This window comes from Micropterus dolomieu, linkage group LG22, assembly GCF_021292245.1.
Source record: "Micropterus dolomieu isolate WLL.071019.BEF.003 ecotype Adirondacks linkage group LG22, ASM2129224v1, whole genome shotgun sequence".
Classification (NCBI taxonomy): domain Eukaryota; kingdom Metazoa; phylum Chordata; class Actinopteri; order Centrarchiformes; family Centrarchidae; genus Micropterus; species Micropterus dolomieu.
In genome coordinates, this window is record NC_060171.1 from 17,695,154 (window position 1) to 17,721,536 (window position 26,383).

The following is a 26,383-nucleotide window of genomic DNA, read 5'->3' on the forward strand; positions in this document are numbered from 1 at the left end:
TTTTCTCTTGCGCCACCAGCAGGTCGAAGTTTTCACTTATCCACTGAAATAAAAACTATCGTCTGTCTGTCTTATTTTCTCTCTCCCTGTGTTTAGACAGAGGACAGGAATGAGACAGAAAGTGACCGTTACAGTAACTTATATCAGGGATTTCAGGAGTAAAAGCAGTAATGTTAGACTACTGCTGACTAATGGATGGTTAGCAGTGGCCTAAATATGCTGACCATAACATTGCTGTTTGTTTATTATATATATATACAGTTTTTGTACATAGGGAGGTGGTTGGGCAGCTGGTGGGAGGAAAAAAATGCACGAATGTGACGCGAGTGACCGTGATTTGCATCCTTAGGGCCCCTGTCCACCAAAGCGTGTTTTTCTGACGCCAGCGTCTTTTTTTCAATTAATTTCAATGGGAGCGCCGCGTTTTTACAAGCTGGTAAAATCGCCAACAGCGCGATGAGGCGCTGAGGATTTATTCTGCGCTGGGCGCTGAGCGCTGAGCGTTTTTTTTCCGGTTGCCTAGAGTTCAAAAATGTTCAACTTTGGGAAAAACGCTGCGCTCTTCAATGTCACTTTTTACCCAGCTGTCCAATTACAGTAGAGGAGGGGCGGGACAAATACCACACCATAGAAACGGTTACTATCCTGGAACCAGGCTTTGTCCAACCTCAGCTCTTGGACTAAACGTTAGTACTCGCCGAACCCACATACGGCGAGTCTGTCCTCTCTCTCTACCTGCTTCAGCCTTCTCTTCATACAGAGCAAGGGCTAGAGCAACTAGGCTACTCAACACTGTGTTGACATTTTCACATCCAGTGAAGTTAGGTAGAACTACTTGCAATATCACTTTCTTGGATTTTATGTATCATAGCAACCAAAGCAGTTGAAAAAAACGCTGCGCCTCAAAAACGCCCGCTAGCGCTTCCTGCCGGGCGTTTTCAGAATAGCAGCTGGCGTTTTCAGCTGGCAAAAAACGCGTTGGTGGACACGGGCTCTAAGTGCTATGGTTAAAGTTGCGAAAAAAAAAGTGGTTTGGTTTAATGTTAAAGTAAACACAATGTTGTCTCGTGTTTAACCAAGTGTGTTGGGTGTCTAAACGTAACCACAGAAATCCTTGTTTGTTGTCCTGGTTCCACAACAGTGGGACAAGCTCACCATGGACATCAGGACTGCAGTAACTCTTCACATCTTCTGCCGCAGACTGAAAACTCATCTGTTCTTACTGCAACGCTATTATAATTAAAAATAATAGTAAAAAATATTTAATTTTATTAAAAATAAAAACAAATGTACAAGAAACAACAACAACAAAAAACAATCTCTTACTCTAATTGTATCTTAATGTAGCACTTGAAGCAGTTGCGTATTTTATGAGGTTGTTGTACTTGCATGGTTCTTGTAATTTCTGGGTTGTATCCACATGGTTGAATGAACTTTTTGTATGTTACTTTAGATAAAAGCATCAGCTAAGTAATGTAATGTAAAAGTGGATGTTGTTAGGAATGCAAGTGAAATATGCTATCAAAAACAAGCAACTTTCATCATAATGTTGATTCAAATGTAATTCAAAACATACTCTTCTTTCAAAACATATTTGCTGATGCAAATTAGTAATATATTAATGTTATAGCTAATGGTTGCCAAGCTCACTTTTTGTCAGCTGATGAGAGATTGCTTTTCTACTTAATGAAATTATTTGTTACATTAACAATTCAACTGGTGGATAGGCACATGTGCTGTGCATGCTCCTTAATTAGTATCCTTGATACATAACAATTCTATCTTCATACTTACACCCTAACCCGGACCCCTCTAATTTTACACATGAAAATCAGATTACTAGTCCAGCTTGATACTACTCAGACTGTGTAAACAATAGCCTTCTGTGGCTCTGGAGGGAGCTTTGTCAAGTCTGAGAAAGGTACATTACTCAAGACATGTCACTTTTCTCGTGGAGACTACAAATTCAAATCAGCTTTATTGGCGTGAATGTACAACAAAGCTACATATAAATTACATTCATACAATTAACTTCATACATTTCATTAAATAAGTACAAATGTTTAAAAGAAACCTTGCATGGTGACATGGAGTTTGAAAGACATTAGCATATACCATTAAGTGAAGTTGGAAAGAAATATGCTATTGATTTGTACTATGGAAAATGTAAAGTGTTTTACTTATACTAAGGCCTTAAAGTCCTTTTTAAATCTGTCTCTTGCAAGTCTCCCAACTTTATGGAAGCGCAGTACAAAATTTCTGGAGTACTCTTTTAATGAGGTTAGAAATTTAAAGGGATGAAACTGATTGATAAAATGTTATTTTGTTGTTTATTTATTTTTGTTTTTTTACTGTGCTTTAAAATATTCTCCTGGTTTAAATGGCTATACCACAGTATACAGTGGAAACTGAATATTGGACTTTGGCACTCCTGTTCATCTCAGACAAAAAAGTGTCAAGATGTAGAATTGCCACTGTCCCGGGTGGACATGTTGTAATACTGTTTTTCAATTTGGGTAAACAGTTATGTGATTGGTGATGGTACTGTTTGTGATGCAATAATGCATTTTGTGTGATGGCCTAATGGAATACTAAAATCGTTATAATTAAGTATCCACATTTAGGATAAGTCCTGTATAATAGGCTAGCTCCTTTTAAGTGTTGATGCAATGGTGTCCACAGTGGAGTGGTCTTCATTAGTGCTGATGTTTGTACTGTTTGTTTTAAGGGCCTTCATTTGTGTGTGTTTATCGACTTTCTGTCCTCATCTGAGATGGAGAAGAAGTCTATTCTTTTTCTCCCAATTTTTACATAATAATTATCCCAATATAAATTAACTATCAACTTTGTCATGATGATAAGAAAAAATATCAGCGTATTTTTAATCAGTAGAACTACCAGAAAATTCTGTGTTTCAGATCAGACAATAAGATTGCACAGAAGGGTGGTTATTGCATTCAGAAAAGTAATAGGGAGACATGAAATGGTCAAGAAGTCACTGACATTGACATAAGCACTAGTAATGAAGCTGAATGTTTAACAGCAACATTTTATCAACCTCGACTTCACTTAATTTTTGAACAGTTATATGCTTTGAAATCTTTGATGTGGCGTATTCTAAATTATTCCTCAAAGGCATATAATTACCCTTCATAGAGACCTTTGGCTCAATGAATCCCTGCCTTAACCAATTGACATCATGGCTTCATAGCTGATGTTTTACCTTTATACGACCCATCTGGTTTGTCTATTTCTTTTCACCTGAGGGTGAATAAAGAGATAGTGGTGTAGTCCTCTTACCTTGATATAAATTAAATGGACATTTTCTCTTTAGTTTTCATTTTAAACACACGGATATCTGAGTTAATGAAATGTTTTGATGTCTATGAAGGACGAATTATGCATTGGTTGACATGTTTCACCCCGAGGGAAGATGTTTTTCACCACTTAGTTACTATTTGCAGTCACGCCATTAGTTATTTATTGTTAATGACACATCTGTTATTACTCAGGCCTCCAGGAATTTGACGTTTGTGGCTACATACATTTGTACATACTTTTGTGACAGTCAGGCCATAGCATTTAAACATAGCATGAACTATCTTTACAGTGTCATCAAAACAATATCAACACGACTGATCCGGATTTTCTTTTAAATTATGCTTTAAAAAAACAACTAATGTAGGTTTTTCTTAAATGTAAAAGGAGAATGTAAAGTCATAAAATGGATGTATAAATTTCCATGGTTATCAGACTTGAATGAGTGTTTAGTATTTGGATTTACCCTTACCCACTCATCCCAATTTTTTGTCTGCTCTCACTGAGACAAATCCCTGTGCCTACCCCACTGCTTTTATTAAATTCGCCTCAATAAAAAAGCTCAGACAGGATTTATTAGGTACTCAGCACAGACGTTTAGTATTTCCCTCCGTTATTAACTGAAAATCAATAGATAGCAAAGAAAATGGAAGTCATACAAGTGTTGTCGCCTTTATATTATGTCGGCTGTCGGGTTAGATTCATGACGGGGCTCCAGCGTTTGCAAGGTGGATTTTCTGCTTACATTGCAAGACCTAAAGTGGAAGTTATTCATTAGAGTAAGCCAGCGGTCAGATACATTTCCAGGCCCTTTCACACATCTGTCTTGGTAAGATTCGAATAGAGTGAGAAAGGATGCTGATATACCCTGATAGAGATGTCAGACCCAACACATAGCTTGCTGGATTTATGATTATTTTGTTCTGAAGACCTTTTTTAACACCATCAATGGAGCCTGTACCCTTGGAATGTAAACTGGAATAGCATTACCCTTAACCTTGTTCCCACTCTCATACAAATAATTAATTGTTTCATCAAATAATTGATTTTATTAACTTCTGCATTTGTCAGCCACAACTTGCTACCTAGCTTGATGTCAGCAGTTTAATCTTATGCTTTCAATTTTGAGATTTAACAGATGAGCATTATGTGCTAATATGACATTCTCAGACAAAATTAAAATAACATGAATGGAAATGCCGCATGCAAAAGTACCACACCAGTCCCATATGTTCAGGAAAGCCTTGATAGGTTTATTGAAGCTTATTCTGCACTGTCAAAGGTTTGGACTACTGCACACACACAAGTTCAAAAGGGTAAAGGTGGTATTCACTTCATATGCTATAAAATAACAGTCATTCACTAAGCCTGCATGCAGCGGCTCGACTGCAAAGCAATTCCATCATGAGGAAAAGTGGCTTTGTCCACATATTAGTCTTTTCTTTCACAAAAAGGCTAGAAAAATGTGGGAATAAAGAGCTTACCCACCTCACTAATTTAATTACTCTTAGGACCTCCATGACAGTAATGTAAATATTCCATCATGAGGATCCAAGATACACAGGGTAATTACTTAAGGCTTTCCTTCACATCTCTCAAGACTTTTTTTATTACCCAAAAGCTTTTTAACATTAGCACTCTCTTCCTGACAAATTAAATGAAATTTCATTACTCTAGCCATCCTAATGGCATGAAACTATCAGCTGTTGTATGCCTGGTCTCTCTTTCCCGGCTGCCCCAGCAGATTAATCAAATAGTCAGCCTCAGAGTCAAACTGAGAGGAGCATCGATCCGCAAGTCTGTGTTTGTCTGCGGTTCGTTCGTGCTGCTGATCTGAACCTTGAGTGAAAGTCTTATATATTGATCTCCATATGTTAAACATACAGCAACTGGGATGAACGTATAGTCCATCACATAACAATTATTAAGAGCCGAGGAAAATGTCTAACTGCTGCTTTCTGTTATTCTTTCTGTGGTTAGTTGAGAATATATATCCACGCAGCATGTTTTACATTTTAGTTTTATATTCTTGGGCGGCACGGTGGTGCAGTGTCGCCTCACAGCAAGAAGGTCGCGGGTTCAAACCCCGTTGCCCCGGCCTTTCTGTGTGGAGTTTGCATGTTCTCCCCGTTTCTGCGTGGGTTTTCTCCGTGTGCTCCAGTTTCCCCCACCATCAAAAACATGTTAGGTGGGTTCTCCAGTCAGTGCCGTTTGACCTGGCTTGGCATTTCAATCTGGAGTTGGTCCCCGGCCGCTGTACAGTAGCTGCCCAATGCTCCCTTCAGGGATGGGTTAAATGCAGAGGATGAATTTCGCTACTGTATGTGTATGTGACAATAAAGTACGTTCTTCTTCTTCTTCTTCTTCTTCTTATTTACAATATAAAGCCTTCCCATAGTATTCCATAGGTCATATCATTTTTTGTATCTCACTTAATGTGAATAGATGCATAACGGAATTCAAAACATGCTTTAAGTAGCACTCAATGATATGGAGGGGTCATACACCAATAAATGGTTTCCATAGATTTGTTATAACCAGCCATTACCTATGATATTTAACACCTTAGGTTTTGTAAGGGTTAAGCTGCTTGGCCTTTGATCTCTCAGGGGTAAGGTCTTGGCAAAGCGCCCCTCCACCAGCTGAGACCCTTAAGGGACTTTCAATCCAATTGCTTGCTAAGAGTGGATGCAGATCTCAAGGTTACACCTGAGTGTTCAAGGGCAGGTCCAAGTGTAATCGGCACTTAGATCATAGATTAATCTTATTTGCTATCTATTAGGCTTGATTCTTGCTTCCTTCTCTCCCCTCCCAAAGCCAGGATTACTGTGATAGTTTAAGATAATGGATTCTTATGGAAGAGGAGGTCAAGAACCATTCTTGTTTCAGAACCTGCAGATAATATGATTAATCTAAAAGCCTCTTTCAAAAGAGGTCCCACCTTCAAAGGCCTAATTGGCAAAAAGGTATAGAATAAATCTGAAATGTTGGCTTGGTTTTATTAATTACAATTTTATTTTTTCACCAAGTGTAGGTGATGGAAAATATAATTTGTATCTGCTTCATTCACTTATTTATCAACGGAATCAGATCGAGTGTGGTTTTTCATCAGGCAAATCAGCAGGGACATACAAATGGCTTTTATTTAATATGATTTTGGTAATGTCATATTCTTTAGCTTTCAACCTTTAGGTCCTTGTGCATGTATTATTGATATATAATACAACATATTTATGTTGATGATGCTATTTGGTATGGCATAACTGACATTTCTTTAATAACAATAAGCCAGACATTTTAGTGAGATAAACACTGGTTACTACTTTTAAGCCATTTACAAAATGCTCAATTAACATTTAAAAGCAGACGACAATGTAGCATCATTGTCCATACATTACACAAAAGGTTATGTAGAGAGAGATATATTGATTTTACTAAGTACAATCTCATTTTGATTCAAAATCTCCCCTGTTTTGATTTCTGTGGTAGCCGCTAGCTAAACAGATAACAGATAAACTCTGATAAAATATATCCAAATGTGGCAGCCTCCCTGATAACCTCTGAAGACACGTTGGTTATCTTGTCCAGTCATCAGCAACTGAATATTTATCGCAAAGAACAGACTTGTGTTCCCGCCTGCATGTTTACCAGTTTATACACACGTTAGAGGTCTTTTTTTTCTCAAGAAATATCAGCTGATGTTTGAACCAGAAGCATGTAAACCCTTCACCTGGCCATATACAAATAAACAACACTTGAACACTATCAGTCTTATACAGCATATGTAGGTGGAGATACCTTATGGTAGTTGTGTGTTCTCTGTTGTTTCACCTGGTTCTTAACCTGTATTTCCATCTCTTTACATGGTAGAAAACTCAAAGGTGTGATAAGGGGCTTATCAGTTTGAGGACCCTATTACCAAATACTCATTTATACATTTACATATATGTATATATGTATATATATATATATATATATATATATTTATTTATTTGCTCTAGCCCATGAAAGAAAACCTATGACTCTATGCCACATACAAGGATACTGGAATGCTTGGAAATGTACAAGATCAACAAGACACTCAACAAGAAACGAGACATCGACTCACTGAGCCACACTACCAGAATCTACAGCAACGACATTGGAATGTTGTTCGGACTGGACAAGTGTGGTCGCATGGTATCAAAAAGAGGGAAGATGATCAGAACCGAGGAGAAGGCCACATTGCAGATGTTCAGGACAGCTACAAATACCTTGGGGTGCCGCAGGCTAACGGAAACCATGATGAAACGACAAAGATCCAAGAGTACATCAGGAAGATGGACCCCAAAGATGAAGGGCTTAGTGAATACCTCAGGCAGCAGAAACCCGAGGGTGAGGACAAGGAAGACGAAGAACCTTAATGGAGGGACAAGCCGCTGCATGGCATGTACCACAGACAAATAGAAGAAGTGGCTGATATCAAGAAATCCTACCAGTGGCTGGAAAAGGCTGGACTAAAGGACAGCACAGAAGCACTAATCATGGCGGCACAAGAACAGGCACTCAGTACAAGATCAATAGAGGCTGGGTTCTACCACACCAGGCAGGACCCCAGGTGCAAACTGTACAAGGATGCCCCTGAGACAGTACAGCACATAACAGCAGGGTGTAAGGTGCAGGCAGGAAGTGTGTACATGGAACGCCATAACCAGGTAGCTGGCATAGTGTGAAGGAACATCTGCCATGAGTGTGGGCTGGAAGTCCCAAGGTCAAAATGGAAGACAACTCCTAAGGTAGTTGAGAATGACCGAGCTAAGATCCTGTGGGACTTCAGGATCCATACTGACAAACTGGTAATAGCTAACCAACCAGACATCGTGTTGATCGACAAACAGCAGAAGAAGGCCGCAGTGATAGATGCGGCAATCCCAAGCGACAGCAACATCAAGAAGAAGGAACACGAGAAGCTTGAGATATACCAAGGGCTGAAAGAGGAGTTAGAAAATATGTGGAAAGTAAGAGCAACAGTGGTGCCAGGGGTGATCGGAGCACTGGCGGCTGTGACCCCCAAACTGGGAGAGTGGCTACAGCAGATTCCAGGTAAAACAGCCTCTGGTAGAGGACCCAAGCTTGAGGATGACACATACCACCCTGCAATATATATATATATATATATATATATGTGTGTGTGTGTGTGTGTATATATATATATACTGTATGTATATATATATATGTATATGTGTGTGTGTGTGTGTCTATATATATATATATATATATATATATATGTATATGTGTGTGTGTGTGTCTATATATATATATTTATATATATATATATATGTATATGTGTGTGTGTGTGTGTGTGAATATATGGGTACAAGGTTAATATTTACCTCAATAATGAGTAACCTCAAACATAAAGAAAATATTAAGTGTGTTGAAATGTAATTTCCACATTGATGCTGAAAAAAAAGAAAAAGAAAATCACCACATTCTTGAGCCCTGATGGATAGCACAAAAGACTTGATTTGCCAAATCACAGCATCCATTTAGTGGCACAAAAATAGGAAATCAATTACTTTGCAAAGGACTGTCTGGTTGTATGTTTTTATGAAATAGGGACATAACCTTTGCAAAGATAGATTGAGACCTCATTTCCATTCTCACCTGATACTGTCACACCGCTGTGCTCATTAAAACCTGTCTGTCACCATTCTATCTCACAAACAGCACCTGCTTTGTTTTCACCATTTATCATTGTCAGAGTTGTCATGAGAATCAGAATTCTTCACATCTGTATCATTACTCAGTTCTTGTTGCCTGTGCAATTAATAGTCAGATTATATCTCTATAATTGTTCAAGATTTGAGAGGATGAATCAATATGATATTGATTGATGACACTAATTCACTAAGAGTGACCAGGAGCTATTTTTGATATATTAAAGGAAATGTCAGGAAATTCAGAGTGGTGCTAACACTGTGTGAGTATTTGTTATTGCCTTTAAAGGAAAATTCTACATCAGATACTTTTAGAGATGTGATGTGGTATTGTATGATAAAGTGCTGCCCCTCTTTACCCCTTGATCAGCCTCGTTTAACACTACTTTGTACTTCTACAGTAGTTTGCTACATTTCCAGGAGTTACTTTGACAAACCCCCATAGAACAGTGTAAATTTGCCTTATTGCACTGCGGGTTGCCAGTGAACAACCTGTGGACACGCAGTATTTTCTCAAAAGGTTACCAGTGATTGTGCTGAATGTTGCCTTTTCTCTTCCAGCATGATCAGTAAAATCAATGAAACGAGGAGAATCAAGGAGAATCTCCTACAAATGTGTTCGCAGTTTATTAAATTGTTTGCAAATACAAATGATTCATTAAATGTAAAATAATGAAAGCACAGCAAAAATGAATTTAACAAGCAACACCTATTCTCCTCTTGCCATCTAATCATATGATATTTTCAACTTTATTTCTAGACTGCAAAAGAAACATGTTGGTCATCTGTTAACCAAAAACAAGGTGACATTTTTAAACCATGCATGCACAAAGAGGGTATTGTGCATAACATTTACCTTTGTTCACTTAATACACATAAACATATTTTTAACTGGCAACACTAGAAAGGAAATACCTGCATGGAAGTTCACAGTCAACCTGGTTCATGTTCTTTTTCATATTTATTCTCATTCACCAGTTATGATGAAGACTTCTTGTATATTATAGTAGGAAGGTTGGAAGGAACTGCTGTAAAATTCACAAGACAGTATCACCCGTACTAGATGCTTAGACTCTAAATTTCATGCATGTCACCATTACATTTATACCTGTCAGTCTTTCACAAGGGTGCTTTTCAGATATCACAATGTTTGTTTTCCAGCCTTAGCTTTCGTTACATTATGTAAGAGAACATAATTTTGTTCCTGTTGCAGAGTTTTCCACCATTACCTCAACAGACCTGAGAGTGTTAATTCTTAGTCTTCATATTGACTGTAATTTTCCTCCATGTAAGGTTTATATTTTGTGCAGCATAATCATTGCATCAAAATGAAGTAGAATATGCTAATGACTCTAATTGGACTACTAATAGAGACTGTTTCACCAGCTTTAAGCTTTTGGGGGGTCTGTGTAATCAGTGTAGACAGTCGTTAAGGGAATGGAGAGGCAACTAGCAATGTCAGGAGAGGGCCCAGGCGGTTCCAGCTGACACTACCCCAATCTTCCAGGACCCATTAAATGGCAGTTTCAACACATTACCAACCATAACATCCTTGAATATCACTGATTTTATTTGCAGTATCAAACATTTCATTTCACGCACCATTAATGGAAAAGTGCTGAGGTTCTAATGCTGCCAAACATTTAGTAACTACCTGGACTCAGAGAACCAATTAACTCCAGCAACAACATGGCCAATTAAACACACAAATAGGTGAGTCCAGCATTGGTTACTGCCCTAGTAATTTACTTTTGAATAAACCCAAGCAAAAATAGAAAGTCAGTCATGGAATGACCAGTCGAAGTGGAAGGAAGAGGAGCGATCTAGAAGCAGAAATGGAAGATAAATGTACTGAATCAACAACTCAGGAGATATTTGATGAATGGCAAAAAATGATAATAGGGTAGGAATTACAACTAAATTGACTGTAATTCAATTTCACATGAATAAATAAGCTCCTGTTTAGGTGAAACTGGTTGGAGAGGGAAAACTGCAATAATGAAACAAAAGGGGAGCGCGAGATGATTTGGTGTTTTTTCCTGTTATATCATGAACAAGCTTTGTTTGAATGCAGTGCAAATGTATCAGATCCTTTGAGCGTGTATTGCTTTGTAACATCTATTTTCATTATACACACTATCATCAGGAAGACTTCGTGCATGTTGCCCTGTAATTCGCTCTTTATTTACCAATTCTCTGTTCCACACCCTATAGATGATATGAACCGAGGTGTTGGTCTGTTGCTCTGTGATCTTACCACTGTAACCTCACAACCTCATCTAAACTAGGTAATATTTTTTGTATTGATTTTCCACCGCACTTTCAATTATGCTTTCATTGGGAGCCAAAACATGTCAGTACACAGCTGATGAACTCTTATGGCAGAGGGAAGCAAAGAAAAACACTGGTTGCGGTTGTTATTTATGCGAGTCATGTCATATCATAGCCTGATAATAGGCTACCAGAGCCATTTCCTCTCTATGGGTTTAGAGAAGTGTGAGGAGAACCTTGACACTTAATTACCTCTAGGGTTTACATAACTGACCAGCAGTGTGACCAATTTAGTGTTACACCTGTGTCCATTGAACTTACATTTAAATAGCAAGGAACCACAATGTAGTGCTGCAATACACTCTTGGTGATAAACAAGTTTTATTTAACTAAACTGGACAATGTTTTCTTTATTGCTACTGCATGTTAAACCTCCATTGTTTGTTACTTTGGCCAATTGGGGGCTGTGCAACAAGCTGTAGACACAAAATTGACAAATAAACACATTATAGATGGATCCTATTTACACATCCAGCAGACATTGGGCAACATTATCATTCATTTGAAGTTCTTTTTCTGGCCACCTGGTGAATGTAAATCCAACTTTCACTCTCCTGTTAGCTTTATTTTGACTAACTACGTAACGTGTTGTAATGTGCAGTGGGCGAATAGAGTCTGCAGACACACGACACATACAGCAGCAAAACAACATGTAGTGCTTTTACAAGAGAAGGTAACACTGTGAACTTCGGCCTACAAGTTGTTAGGAAGTTAGACCAACAAACATGACCTTTTCCCTCATTCTGAAGTCTACACATGCAATGAGCTAAATGTTAAGTTACCTAACATTTGCTAGGACTAGGCTGAAAAAACTCGGAAGTGATGTCACTTCCTTCCACTATGTTGCCATTGACCCAGAACAAACCCACATTGCACTCTTCGCATGCACACCTGTGTCTCGGAGACTAGCTAGCTTTGGTTGATGATGTAGAGTATTTACCGTGACAAAGCGCGGTAATACTGTGTTAATGACGGTAGTTCATTTCACCTCTGTTTGGTGCTGGGCAGGTAGCGTACAGTGGCTTTATTCAAGTCTTTTCATTGAAAACAGCTGTTGTTGCAGGCTATAAAACAAAACAATGAGCTGAAAGATTCTAAAATGCTCTGTAAAGCTGTGGGGAACAGCAATCGGGTGATAATTCTCTGTGGGTTCATGTGCAACCCCTCTCACATTACACAGTCACCCACTATTCACACAAAAATGTTGATTAGTGCAGCCTTAAGGCTAAAATATTGTAGCCTCTTATTGACCAAATTATATAAAAAATTCCTAAAAAAATAATGTCAGTTCACTTAAACTTCAGTTTAACTCCTTTATTTAGTAATTCAGAAAGCATTTTAGCACTAAAACCTTCTGTGAGATGTTATGGGTCATTCCAAAAGGCTCATGGGTCACTTAATCATTATCAGTTGGCTGCTTCTTGTAACGCACCTCATCACATCAGTGTTTCGTAAAAATACACAAGGGTGTCAGTAAATCACAAGGGTATTTTGATGGTGGTGGATCTAATAGGGATGCAATCACCTCACCAATAAATCGAAACAATGCAATAACCCCGGAGATCAAGGTTTGCACAAGTCTTAGCTACTTCACTAGGTCACTAGGAAATGCATTCATGCAGTGCTGATGAACTTCTGTCTTCCGTCTGTCAGCAGAATTATCCATAAAACCATGAAAGCCCACTTCAGACCCCACATTGTTCAACAGTTCATTAAATTATCATTAGATAAACGGTAACTCAAAAAAAAAAAGGCTTCCTAACCTTAACAACCTTTGGCCACGAGAAGATGCAGCAATCTAGGGAAAACAAATGTATACATTTTATTCAGTATGAACATTTTGTTACTTTGAACTTGTGTTTTTAAATTTTAAAAACATATTTGCTGGTGCAACTTAGTAGCATCCCGGGTTGCAGTGGGGTGATGGTACAAGAAAAGACACCTACCAACCAGTTTAGACATGTTTTCAGTTATATTATATTATATTACTTCTATTTTCTTTGCTCCCATATTAAGCAGAATCAATATATTGAAGCATCATTTTATCAAAAAACATCTGTGCCGGAAAGGGGAAGTGAAATGTTTTTTGTCAGATCTAGCGAATGACCAAACCAATATCTTGAAACATCCAATAATGAAAGTCATGTATGTGTTTGTTATTCTTGCAGTGACATCTGTCTGTTTTTTACTGACAATATTAAAGATGTTTAGTGCTGTGTCAAGAATGGGGATGCAGTTGGCTGATGGTCAGTACTGTACTAAGCAGCATCTGATCACTGCACCTGATAATGACGACGAAACAGGAGGGAAGATATCTTTGGCTGCACATTTTGGAGCATATCAAGGAGCTTATATACAAAATCACTCCACCCAAACCTGGCCTAGATTTGCTTTCTGTGTTTTAAGACAAATTGGTATCTTAGTCCTTATCGGTTTATTTTTTTATTTGTTTGTTGAGCTTGGATTATTAAGAAAAAAAATATACACAATGTGTTTTTATCAGGTCATGCGTGCTTAAAATAAAACACAGGGATGCACGTCTTTTTCTCTAGCTCTGTTTCTCTGACTCTTTGCTCAGTCTGCACTGAATATGTACGTATCTTATAACACAAAAGCTGACATTGAATTAGATCTACAATTATCACTACAGTGGTAAAGTACTGTTACTCTGAACACTGTGAAACGCATACTGTGTGGACAAGTGAAATGTTGAAATAACAAAAACACTTCAGTGATTACAATGCTGATGAGTAAAAGAAAAGTTTTAAAAGTTATTCTATCAATAAAAAGATTTATAGTTTTGTCTGACCAACAAAACAAAATACAAAATGCTAAATTTGAAATGTTTAAACTGAAAACAGCTGTCCTTTATACTGTATTTGCTTTAAAAATTACTTAACATTTATTCGCCGTCGATGAAGAGCTATATTCTTGTTCTTGTATCATTTGTAGTGAGGTGGTCTGGGGGGATGGTGGTTGTACAAAGTGCACATTTAGACCAGTAAATCACTTTGGTTATGATAAGGGAAATATTGTGGTTTTCAAATATTGTAAAAGTAAACACGACCTATTTTCTGTCCCTGTTGATGCAGATCTATCCCTAACCCTAACTTGCTCAGAGTTGCCTAAACATAACCATTAACCAAAGAGTTAATCCCACATGCGGATATTGTGGCAAAAACAAATAAAATATAATGTTAATGAACATTTTGTTAGGTTAAACATTACATTACAAAGTTTTCTTGTTATGTTTATAAAAACAAAAATCTAATCCAGATTGTATTATGTTTCTTTTAAACATGTAGCATAAGGTGTGAATTGCTCTTTATAGAAGGCTGTTTGTTTAAACCTGTCTTGCTGACTTTTTGGAACTTTGGTTAGAATTTGCCCAGGATTTGGATGAAAATGTGTGCGTTCATTGCAAAGAGAATGACCAACCGCTGAAATATTTTGTTCCGATAGTAAAATGGTCCCCAGTAGCTTTACAATTATTTGTAATCATTCCTCTTATAACCCTAATCTGCCATTTTCTTCTTCCCCTCTCTTCTGTCTTCTACACACACCATTTTATTCCCTTCCTTTTTACCACCTCTGGGGTAGACATCTAGTAGTATCCCAGCTTATTGTCTAGGAGCAAAGGGGTAGCCAAAGGCTAGGTAACTTGGATTTGACTGGTGTATTCTCTTGTCCCACAGGACACAAGATACAAATCAAGTTGCTTTGACCCCATTGTCCTCTCCACACTCCTAGTCCCCTAAAGGCAATACTGTGGTATGGGATCCTTTCTTCCCTTTATTTATTTTTTTCCCTTTGTATGGCTGCTGCCAAAGCCATAAGGTACATACATTTCCTTGGGTAAACCATCCGACATTCAGACCCAGAGTCAGCTAACATTTTGATATTAAATTGTGTTTACCCGTCGTGATAGCTTAATAATCGGCTGGACTCTTCTCTGTAGTTCTTTGGTTGAGCTTCCATATTTTTGATTTATAATTAGACACAAGATTTTGTTATGAGACTTTATCCACTTAATTATCAGTTTATGAATAGAAACCCTGTATTCTACCAGTGGCATAACAGTCTTCACGTTGATGGTGAGTAAATTACGGCCTTATGTAACCAGTAAACCCAGATTCCTCAACAACCCAGCATCCTGGCTCACTCAGTGATGTGTGGTTCGATCTCACCACAGAGGCTCAATCTCTTTTTCATGTCATGCTGACCTTTCACAGTCTTAATGAAATCAGTCTTGACTTAAAAACAAATAAGCACATCTCACCCACTGTTAGCCTGCAGATCATGCCAGTGACCTCTGAACTTAATTTTCTATCCAAACATATATTCATAGGTGGCACCCTCTCTTTCCCTGATGGAAAGTGTCACAGGTGTTGAAGTCTGATTAAAAATATGATAATGCCAATATCCTAGTTCAAAACTCCTTTGACAATGCAATGCAATGAAAACTGGAATTCAAACAGAATCTAACATAGTTAGGAGCATATTCATGAACCTATTCCAGTCCAATATAATTCTTTTTTGACTGTCAAATAACAATATGTTGTGTATGTTGACTTTTTTTTTTGTAGCTGTCTCTACTTTGTCTGGACAACACCTATCGTGATCCTTTGATGCATTTTTTATCAAACAGCTGTGCACTGGACACAGTCCATACTGTGTCTAGGGGTAAGAACATGCCATCACAATTTTATAGCACAATACTTACATTACATTATTACAAGCCATTTTACTAAGCATACTTTATCTTTTTCTTTTAGCTCCCATTATGTAGGCCACCATTTGTTTCCATTCTTTCTGTACTGAATGAAAATTGGTTAATCAGTAATTTGCTTCTTGGCAGCAGTTTGACACCCTCTTTATATGTTTACATATAGGGATGTTTTCTGAAAGCGTTCTTTTTTCAAAAGGAGAGTAATCCTAGTTTTCTCAGGCCTAAATAGATGCCTCCTTGGACCTTCCTTACTGTAAGATTTGTGAGAAGCTACAACAGAATGTAGGCTTGTCAAAATGAACAGGTTGTCTACACAAGATGTGTTTCAGCCGCATTTCTCAGTCACATGTCTCGTGCATCTGATGGAACAGATCTGCTTCAGTTTTAATCATTAGAGCCGTATACATCAGTAACAGCTTGCCTTTCACTTGCGTTTTATACATCCTTTTAGCATCCTTGTGTAACTACATTGATGTTGTATTGGCCCGTGAGTGCTGCCAAAACAAATCTGAGCTAAGCAATACTGTAGCTAAATGCATCTAGTGAAAATAATGATGAAGACTGAAGGTGCTTGGCCAGTGTAGAAAAGATGTAAAGTTTGGTGTGGTTGTGCTAACATTGCTTCTGCTCGGTTCATTACTCCACAAAGTAAACAGTTGTACTGAAATATAATGCAGTATCAGTATCAATTACAATGTCAAACATCTTAAAGTAACACTCCTAAAGGTTGTCTTAATGAAAACTAACATTAACGTCATGGCCTTTTACTGGGCATTAGATGGGTGGTCATCAGTTACTGCTTGTTTGTTGCTGCTGTAATTCTTTCATCTAGCGCCATTATATAAATAAGGTTAAAATTTTATTTTGTACAATACTTTGGTTTATGACCAAATACCTGTAAACTTTTTGACATTCCCATCAGCCACAGCTGTACTTGATGTTTAGTGCTAAATAGCTAAATTTAGCATGCTAACATGATTCAACATGAAGGTGAACATGGTAAACCATTTTACCTACATGCTAGCATTGCCATTGTGAGCATGCTGCCATGCGGATGTTAGCATTTACAGCCTCACAGAGCCGCAGAATGGCTGTAAACTGTTGTCTTCTTTCCTCATATGTGACACAGACCTATTTAAATGACAGTGTGAACAGAGAAAAAATTCTCACATATCACTTTAAGTTAATTACAGGGTCCATCCAAAGTCATTGTGTTTAGGAAGTAAGATTCAGGCATGGCACCAGTTTCTTGTCATACAAGGCAAAAAGTTTAGCCCTTTAACCCACCTTCCAGCGCAATCCTTATCAGCACGTTTCCTACAAAGGGTTAATTCAATCATGTCAAGGTTCTCTGCTCTGTTGCCTGCCTCTACCATCATACTTTAGGAGCAGTGGAGCGTCTCCTCATTGATGGCACCTTTGGCTTCACAATAGAAGCTAATTTGTTAGAATCTTTCACAGGTCAGGAGCTGCTTAAAGGCGAGGAGGGCGCCTTGGCCACCGGAAAAATAAAGCCATCCACCAAGTTGGAGGGGGCAAATTAAATGCCCAATCATTTTATGACCTTAGGCATACAAAACATAAATATCCATTTTCTTTTCTTCAACACACTCCATGAGATCTTGCCAGCCTTCCCAGTTAACACAGGTTAATAGATTGATTCCAGTGACATGGCTCATAATGAACAGTAAATTGTTTTATCTCTTAAGTCTTATTTAGTCAGCCAGGAAAACATATGAGGTAATATGGCGGAGACTAAATGGAGCGTATAATAGATCTCTCACTAAGGCATAAGGATAGGTTGATGGCAGGGCTATGATTAATGAAAATAATAATGCTCTTGAAATTGAAATTTTTCTCTTTTTTTTTGGCCCTTTCAACCCTTTCCTGCTATGGTCATTCTAACTGTTCATGCACACAGTATGTGATTGATGAGTGATTGCTAGCATCTTTATTTATTACTATTGGGCCATTTTCACAGAAGGGTCTACTCTGGCCATGATAGAGACTCCAGCTTACAGTGAACTCTTACTTACTTCATAGCCAGAAGGATGTAACAAAAAACAAAAGTAAAGTAGTAAAATCTCACTTCCCTATTTGTATAATATAGTCTCACTGAACTGACTTTTGTAAAAGTAATTTTTACAGTAAGTATAGTCAGAAAGTTCACAATAAAGCTACCTTTTTTATCTGTTGTACCATAGTAATAACTTTTCTAAAACTGAATATGCACTTATTTTAATATATATTTAAAAAGAGCAACAAAACTCATTCACTTTTCAATACTGCTAGAATTTACTCATTTAAAGACATCAGTTCAGTGTAACAGCTCCTTCTACCTTCTTTTGACCAAAGAGGGAAAAAAACTTGCTAAAAGATCAATGACTTTTAATTCCGCACTATTGATATGCTTAGATAATGCAGCAATTGAACTGTGCTTCTGCCAGGGGTGATGAGGAGCAGTAGATGAAGAGTAATTGGGCCCTGACCCTTGTATGCCTCGGCCACCATATCACCTAAGCTTCCCCCAACACATTCTCTCCTACAAGTAGGAGGGCTCATTTTGCAAACCCTCGGTTGTGGCAAGGTGATAAATTACAGTTCTTAACTATCATTGATTAGTCAGTGTTTCTCCACTTTCTGTGACAACTGTTCAGTCACTCTGAATGGCTCTTAATGGCACATTAGAGAGAAGAAAGCATACAGTTTCCCAACATTGATTAAACTTGCTTGTTGCTTAATAAAGACAAACTGACATGCACCACGGCTTTGGTAGCCTGTGACCAAGTAGAGACATAAAACCCATATCATGTGAAACCCTGAGATATCACTAATTCTGAGATGGTTTGGATTTAACTGATTCCAACGAAGCTTGCAATGCAATGATTTTTTAAAAATTATTTCAGTAATTTATTTTAGAAAATATGCAATAGTAATATATAATTCAAAAATTTAATCTGAAATTTATTGTGATTTTTCTTATCCAGTAAAAAGTCCAAGGGCAAATCTCCAATTTAATCACAACGAAAACTCAGTTAAATGGACTGTATTTTAAAGTATTTCAGGTATAAAAATCCAGCAAGTCCGTGTCCAACTTTTCTAGCATACCAGTACCAAGCCAAGGTGTTGAGTAAGCCACAGTACAACCAAACTTCTAAAAACCTTGAACATTTAGCTTTCTATCAGTAACTGCATCAAACTTTTTTCTTTTTTTTTTATACATGTTATTGGTTTTGACTGAGTTCAAAATTGTATCAAATTGAAATTTTTAGACCTTTAAGCCTAGTTCACACTACACAATTTTTAGCCCGATATGCCGGCGACCGTCAGGCTGTGATCCGGAGTAAATCAGCGGTGGATCGGTGGTCGCCAGTTGTTATGTGTGAACTACTCAGTGATGTCTGCCAGATATCCAGCCTGCCAAATATCTGGAAGATCGACATCCATATCCAGCCAATGAGAACAGGCAGCTGGCAGAGCAGGCAGCTGCTTTTTCACCGCAAAATACTTATTACTCACCTCCATCTCTCTCTCTAGCTCAGACAATCCCTGCTACCTGCATGTGCTAATCCATATTCTTTGTCTTTATAATTGCTATCTTTATAGGCCTAATACCAAACCACAGCTGTTTCGTGTTTAGGTTCGCTTCATTTCCCGTTTCACATTTCCCGTGTTTTCTTGACAAAACGAGGTTGGAGACCAGCGTCGTGTGACTCAGCCGCTGTCAGCTCGTGTAGTGTGTGACCCCCTGTCACCGATCAGTCACGTAGTGTGAACGCCACAACGACTTCAAGACTCCCGTCACAAGACAGCAAGTTGTGTAGTGGGAACGGCCATCGGCTGACGTTGAAAGTCGTGTAGTCTGCACGAGCCTTTACCAAACCTTGGTTCACTTGTACCACTGCTCTCCAACACACTTATAACACCCAGTACTCTGACATCCTACTGCTGTAACAGTAAATAAATCAAGAGTATGAGTATCAAGTTCTAAGTATTGGGTTTAAATCTTACGGTATGGAGTTACAGCTGTATGAAAAGAAACAAGAGTAACCTGTGGATCTTGGGGACCAGCCAGTTCTCCTCCCAGGGTGTCAGAAATGGATGCATTGTCAAGACCCCTTGGCGTTGCTTTTTAATGCCCTGGGTACCCTTTTGTGTTGTTTTTTTTGTACGTTTGGTCCACGGGCAAGTTAGCAAGAATAACTATTTAACATCTGGTCAAGTTAGCAAGAATCAATATTTAACGTCTGGTTACATTGAAACAGCGTGTGGTTAACGTCACAGTTTGGTTAGGTTTAGGCCCAAAACGGCTCTCAAGAGTCTACTTGGTGACTCTGTAGGGTCATCTACACCAAGAACGATAACTATAAAAATGACTATGAATATATAATTTTAAAAATCATTGTCAATCAAGTAGATGTTGGAGTTCACACCACAACTGTAATGACAACGTTATTGGTGGGATCAGTTTCAAAACGATATGATGAACAACAGAAACAGTAACAGCCCATCAAAATCCCCCCAAATTTCCATTTTACCTAAGACCATACCTCCAAACCGTCTTTGGTGTTGATGGGGTCTGTTTGATACATACTCAAAGTATGAATAAAATATGTCTTCGAAAGATATCATCTCTCTCGAGTGTTGGATTCAACTAACTCTTCTTGTCTTTGAAGAATTTTGTGAACCCATATTCTTCTGGTTTTCTTTTTGTTTTCTTTCTTTTGTTTCACTGCGTACAGTAGTAACAGCTCTTCAATAGCCATTTTCCTAAGCTGCCAACACAGCTGGATCATGCTTGGGGCCACTGTTTACAGAACATTATCAATCATCAGCATGGACGCTTATATCATTATAGTTATTGTTATAGTTATCGTTCTTGTAGTGGACGGCCCTTTAGTCTTGTTTGTTAACTCATGACTTAGACAGACAAGTTCACACAAGGAGTCTCAATATGTGCTGGGAAGGTTCTACTTCCCTGTACAGTATGTAGACCTTATCAGAATCAGAATCAGAAGGAGCTTTATTGCCAAGTAGTGTTTTACACATACAAGGAATTTGCTGTGGTGAAAAGGTGCTACACGTAGACAAACATACAGTCAACATAAATAAATGTAGAGGTGGCAGTAGGATAAGAGCACTGACTGCTTGGCTTTATTGTGCATCAAGTTGAGCTGAAGAAGCTCCAGTTTTTCCCATGTAAAGAACATGGCCTTTACTGACTCAAGAATCTAATGATCCAGTGGAATCTATTGTATTGCATGGGTATTCCTTCTAAGTGTTCACTGTCTGTGAACTCGAGCAGTCTGTCTGTTAACTAATGTCCTGAGCAATTCATTTGACAATGCCAATGTAATGATGGGGATATACTGCTTTGTGATGAGGCTCAGACACTGTCAGTATGAAGTATAGCTCATCAAACATCCACGTTTTGGAGGAGAGCTGCTGTATTCAGACCTTATTCCATGGGTGATATTTTACTCATCAATGGGCAGTTAAAAAACAGAACTCGTGCCTTATATCCAAGAATCTAAGGCTGTTAATTTAGTAGCACATTAGACCACATTTTTTAGGTATTTTTTCCCACTAATGTGTTTTAGTGAAAAATCACAATTAAAGCAGTTCTTGTTTTGAAGCTAAATGCACAATGTTTATGAAAATAAAATTTTTACTGTAAAGTCACTCTTGACTTTGGCTTGCAGGTACGTCTGGCACAAGGTTTTCAAAGAACAGGATGAGTGAGTAAGGCTGTGCATGCTTTTTTATTTGTAGAAATCTGGGATAAAGACAATCTAGTGATACAGTGGTGAGATATCAACTGCAGCCTGAGGTATCCATGTTTGAATATAAGTTAAGAATACAGAAGTAGATTGTTTTTTCAGATACTGTTTACCATTACGGTTCTGTTCTTGCTGCTTGATCTAATGCTAACATAGGGTTTAAGGGGTTAGCTATTTTCTCAAGCTGAAAACAAACATAAACTAATCCTTTTCCACTTAAGATTCTCACAATAGTGCATACAACTCTGTTGTATAAAAACATTAAAGAAGATAAAGAGCACAAGAAGCAAGAGGAATAATCATGTCTATATATATACATATAAATGTCCACAGCTTAGAGTAGGGCCTCTTCTGATGCAAAAATGCTTATTGACCTAACGGGCGTGATGGTAGTGACTTCCTGTTGGGCTTGTGAAGTTACGAGATCCCCTGAGATGCACATGTCCTGGACTGAGTGAAAGAAAACAAGATGGTAATCCTTGAGTTATGTTATTAGTCATGAGGGAAGGACTAAAACTAAAAGTACTTAACACTTTGCTGGAATTCTTTGGTGCATTTTTTATTCAACCATGGCACACGTAGATTTAATTACATCCTAAAATACTTTTCTGACATCAGTATCCATGTAATGCATGACACAGTAACAGCTTTGTGTTACAAATGTTTAGATTTTAAACCATATAAAATGTGGCTTTTGGTTGGGTATCTCAGGTTTCAGTCACTCATCTGTCTCTTTGCTGCCTCATTCCAAGAGATAAAGCAAACAGGCATGGTGTGTGTTTGTGAGTGAAAAGCCAAGGAAACCAGTTTTGACATTTTTGTCAGCTTGTGACCCACTACTCATAGGACTGACCCAGTCCATCAACAAAATGTCACTGAAGACAAATCAAAAAACAAAAGGAATGAACCCTCATTTGAATAAGGATAATATCATAATAGTGGCAGGTTGAGGAGTCTATAAGGTGCTGTTGGAAAGATTTCTATTGTCTCTGAACCTGATGTCAAAATGCCATGAGAGGTGTCTCCCTGCCAGGTCAGTATGCCGCTGAGGTCGGGGCTTTTGCCCCGGCCTAGTCTTCAGGCCACACTGACTCTAGAGTGGGCCTGCCACTTGTGTCAGCCACACATCATGTGAAACTACAAAGTTGAATTAGTATAACAGGGTTAAACTGATTAGCAATGCACTTGTGTTCAGTAGGTCACAGTTTGAAGAACAAAAGTGATATTAAAGGATCTATATTTCTCCCTTGGTCCCTTAATGCCATCCGTTCTTTTAACATACAAAAGTCAGCTCAAGATCTCTGACAGATAGGTGCCATTTTTTCTATTCAGTTTAGCCTTTTCTTTCCTTTCTCTGTGGATATCACAAATCCCCCGCACCCTGAGCCCAGTCCTCAAATTCTTAACCCCATGTCTCCCCCTGTCAATACATGAACTCTTCTTTTCACTTTTAATTCTCGCTTTTTGGCTTGTACTCAAACTTCTGCTCTGTCTTGCAGTTTCCTTCTCACTTTCACCCACACTCATCCCTGGGAAATGTAGATCTTTTCCTGACAAGTTCCTCAAGAAGCAAAGCCTCTGGAGATCATCAGCAGAGCTCTGCCAAAAAATGCGTGGGAATAGTTTAGATGGGAAGGGGAAGGGACTTTTAATTGTTTTTCTTTTTTTCTTCTTCTGGAATTAGTCAGTGGAAAAAAAATGAGATTGTTCCTTTATTTACCTTACAGTAAATAAGGTTTTTAACTGTGGGTGGCAGTGACTGCTTATAGGAGACTCAATAACATACTATTCTAATGTAACTCCATCACTAATGTTTTGAAATGTTCTCCATGTGATACAAATTATGCATATTAATTCTGTTCTGTATGATATAAATCATGCTACTTTGAAGAGTGAAAATTATGTACTCCCTGTGTTTATACACTCAGTAACCTGCCTGTATCAACAGCTGGAATAACAAGTGCTGTATTTTGGCGTTCATTAAGAGCTCACTCAGATGGTTTCCCGACTGGAGGCATTTGAAAGTTCAGCTCTGAGGGTTAGGGTTGGAAAGTGTTGAAAAAGGAGCAAGTACATTTATATACCGACTGGTGGTTTGTATCCAGATAGGATGAAATATCCTGATTTGTCAACATAACATTCAGGTCATTGACAGGCATGAAACAATTCATGTTATATGTCGGGGTTTACTGCATTGCTGTCTTTTTGTCTGCAGAGTTTGCTTTTATTTGGTTTTAATTAATTTTAATTAATACATCATATATCTGATGTAATTTCTAGAGGTTAAGAACTGACCCATGAAAAATATAAATGACCACGAGTCAACGAGTAAAACATTTATATTTCTTTAAAAGTAAAATGTAAAAATGTAACATTTCAGAGATAGTCAGTTTCAGTATAAATATAACTAGGAGCTCAACATTGTCATTTACCATTTTCCATCAGTTAATGTTTTAATATAATTTTGATCTGTGTAACAAAATACCTACTGAAGAAAAATGCGCTCTCGATATAGTTAGTGCCAGATGTGAGCACAGAACAAGAGGATAAATGGTACTGCAGCAATGTAAAATCAAGACCAAATAAGGTTATGTCTTGCTCTAGATGAGTACTACAATTTTCATTTTGTTTTCCGGATAACTAATATTTTGAATGTACAAATATGCACCAATTAAAACAATATATAGACCAATAGACCTATATATGTAAAATTGAAAGATTTGATTCTTGCTCATTTATTTGTGGAGTGACAAAATGTTGAAAGCTTTACCGCTTTAGTAGCATCACTAAGATACAAATTTGTGCAGATTGATGAAACCTTTCAGTATGTACTGTATGTAACTGTAGAAGTGTTAGAAATCACAAATGCTGTTTAACTCTAGAGAGAAAATCTCAAGTCTGCAGACAGTTTGAAATAGTTAGTTCACTGTGTTGTTGCACAATGCCAGTTACCATCTTTGTGCAGTGATGGACATAAAAGGGCTTCCATTGTTCAGACACAATAAGCCTCCATTCTTAAAGCAGATGAGCATAACAAAGTAAAAGTAGGGGGCCGTCAAACATCCAAAACCAGAAGTGTCCAAGCAACACTATTTCCATATTAGCTATTCTCATGGATGGAACAGCTGAATAAGTTGTATTGATTAAAATAGTCTGCTGACAGTCGCTCACATTACTCTTTTTTAATTTGATTATTATAAAATAATGACAGAAATAATAATAGTGCAAGGGATAATTGAATGTGTTAATTTTACTAAATTATCATTGTTGGCTTTGCTACTTGTTGTTTGAGCTTTTCGTTGTTCCATCAGGACTATTTATGTTTCAATAAATTACAAGCAAATCAGGGAGAACACATTTGCCTCATTTAGTAACTCACTTTAATGTCTTTACATTGCACGAGGACTTGATTGGTATTTCCACTGCTGATTCGCTACAGGAGGCTGATTACCTAAAAGTACTCTTAAGCTAACAAGTGGCTAATGTAAACCACAGTAGGTGATGTATACCAAGTTAGTTGTTATTTTCACATATAAAGTAAACATTCCTACAGTATATCAATCTGAAGGTGGAACAGTAAGCAACAGGGTGAGAGGTCTGCATGTGGATGGTAGCAGGCTGCCGAGGTCTGAACTAGTGCCTGGGATTTGAATCTCTGCTCCACAGGAAGCGGGCCGGCTGGTTTGTTTAGCTGGATGTGATTTCGAGTGGCAGGAGGGGGTGTTGCCTGGTCATACGAAACACAATGGGGCATACTTTCTGAACACGACTATTAGGCAATAATGACGTGGCTCAAGTCCAAGCCATCCGCTGTCCGCGTCTGCAGATTAAGATATGCCCCTCCTTGTATTAATCAAATAGTGGCCTCTGTGTGAGGGCAGTAAATGAGCATGTTTCCAGGGGTTAGAAATTTAGTTTTTTGTCTTGTTTTTCACCAGTGAAGAAAAGAGAGACTGCTGTTGTTGTTTTTGTACAGTTTAACAACAGAATCTCAAGTTTAAAGTGTACATCATTGCTGATAACGATTGCCTTGGTTTGGGAATTTTTTTACACAACGAAGTCCTGATTCGTTTTTCCACATTGCCCTCAACCTGACTTGCACCATAACAATGTCCCTTGTGTGCAGTCCTATAAACATTTGACTAAATGCACTTTTAACATATTGAACAAACAGAAAAAACAAAGGAACCCAGGAGTATCCTATTGCAGGAAATAACTAGTCTCATTTTCTCTGTAACTGATTCCAGGAAAGGAGCTACATGAGAGAAAGAAGTCAAGCAGTGGGATTTAGAACACTGAACAAGATAGATTCTTCCAAATTCTAATTGGAGAACAGTTGATTTAATTGGTATCCATTTGGCTGACAAAAGAAAGCAGGAGTAGTGGGCAGGCAGGAATGCCTCTGGGGCCGATGTGAACATGAAGTGGCTCTGCTCAACGCTCGGGGACGGATCACTTCCAAAGACAAACCGTGGGAGCTGGCAGGACAGATTGCAGTGGGAGGGAAGGAGGGAGGGGGGTGACCA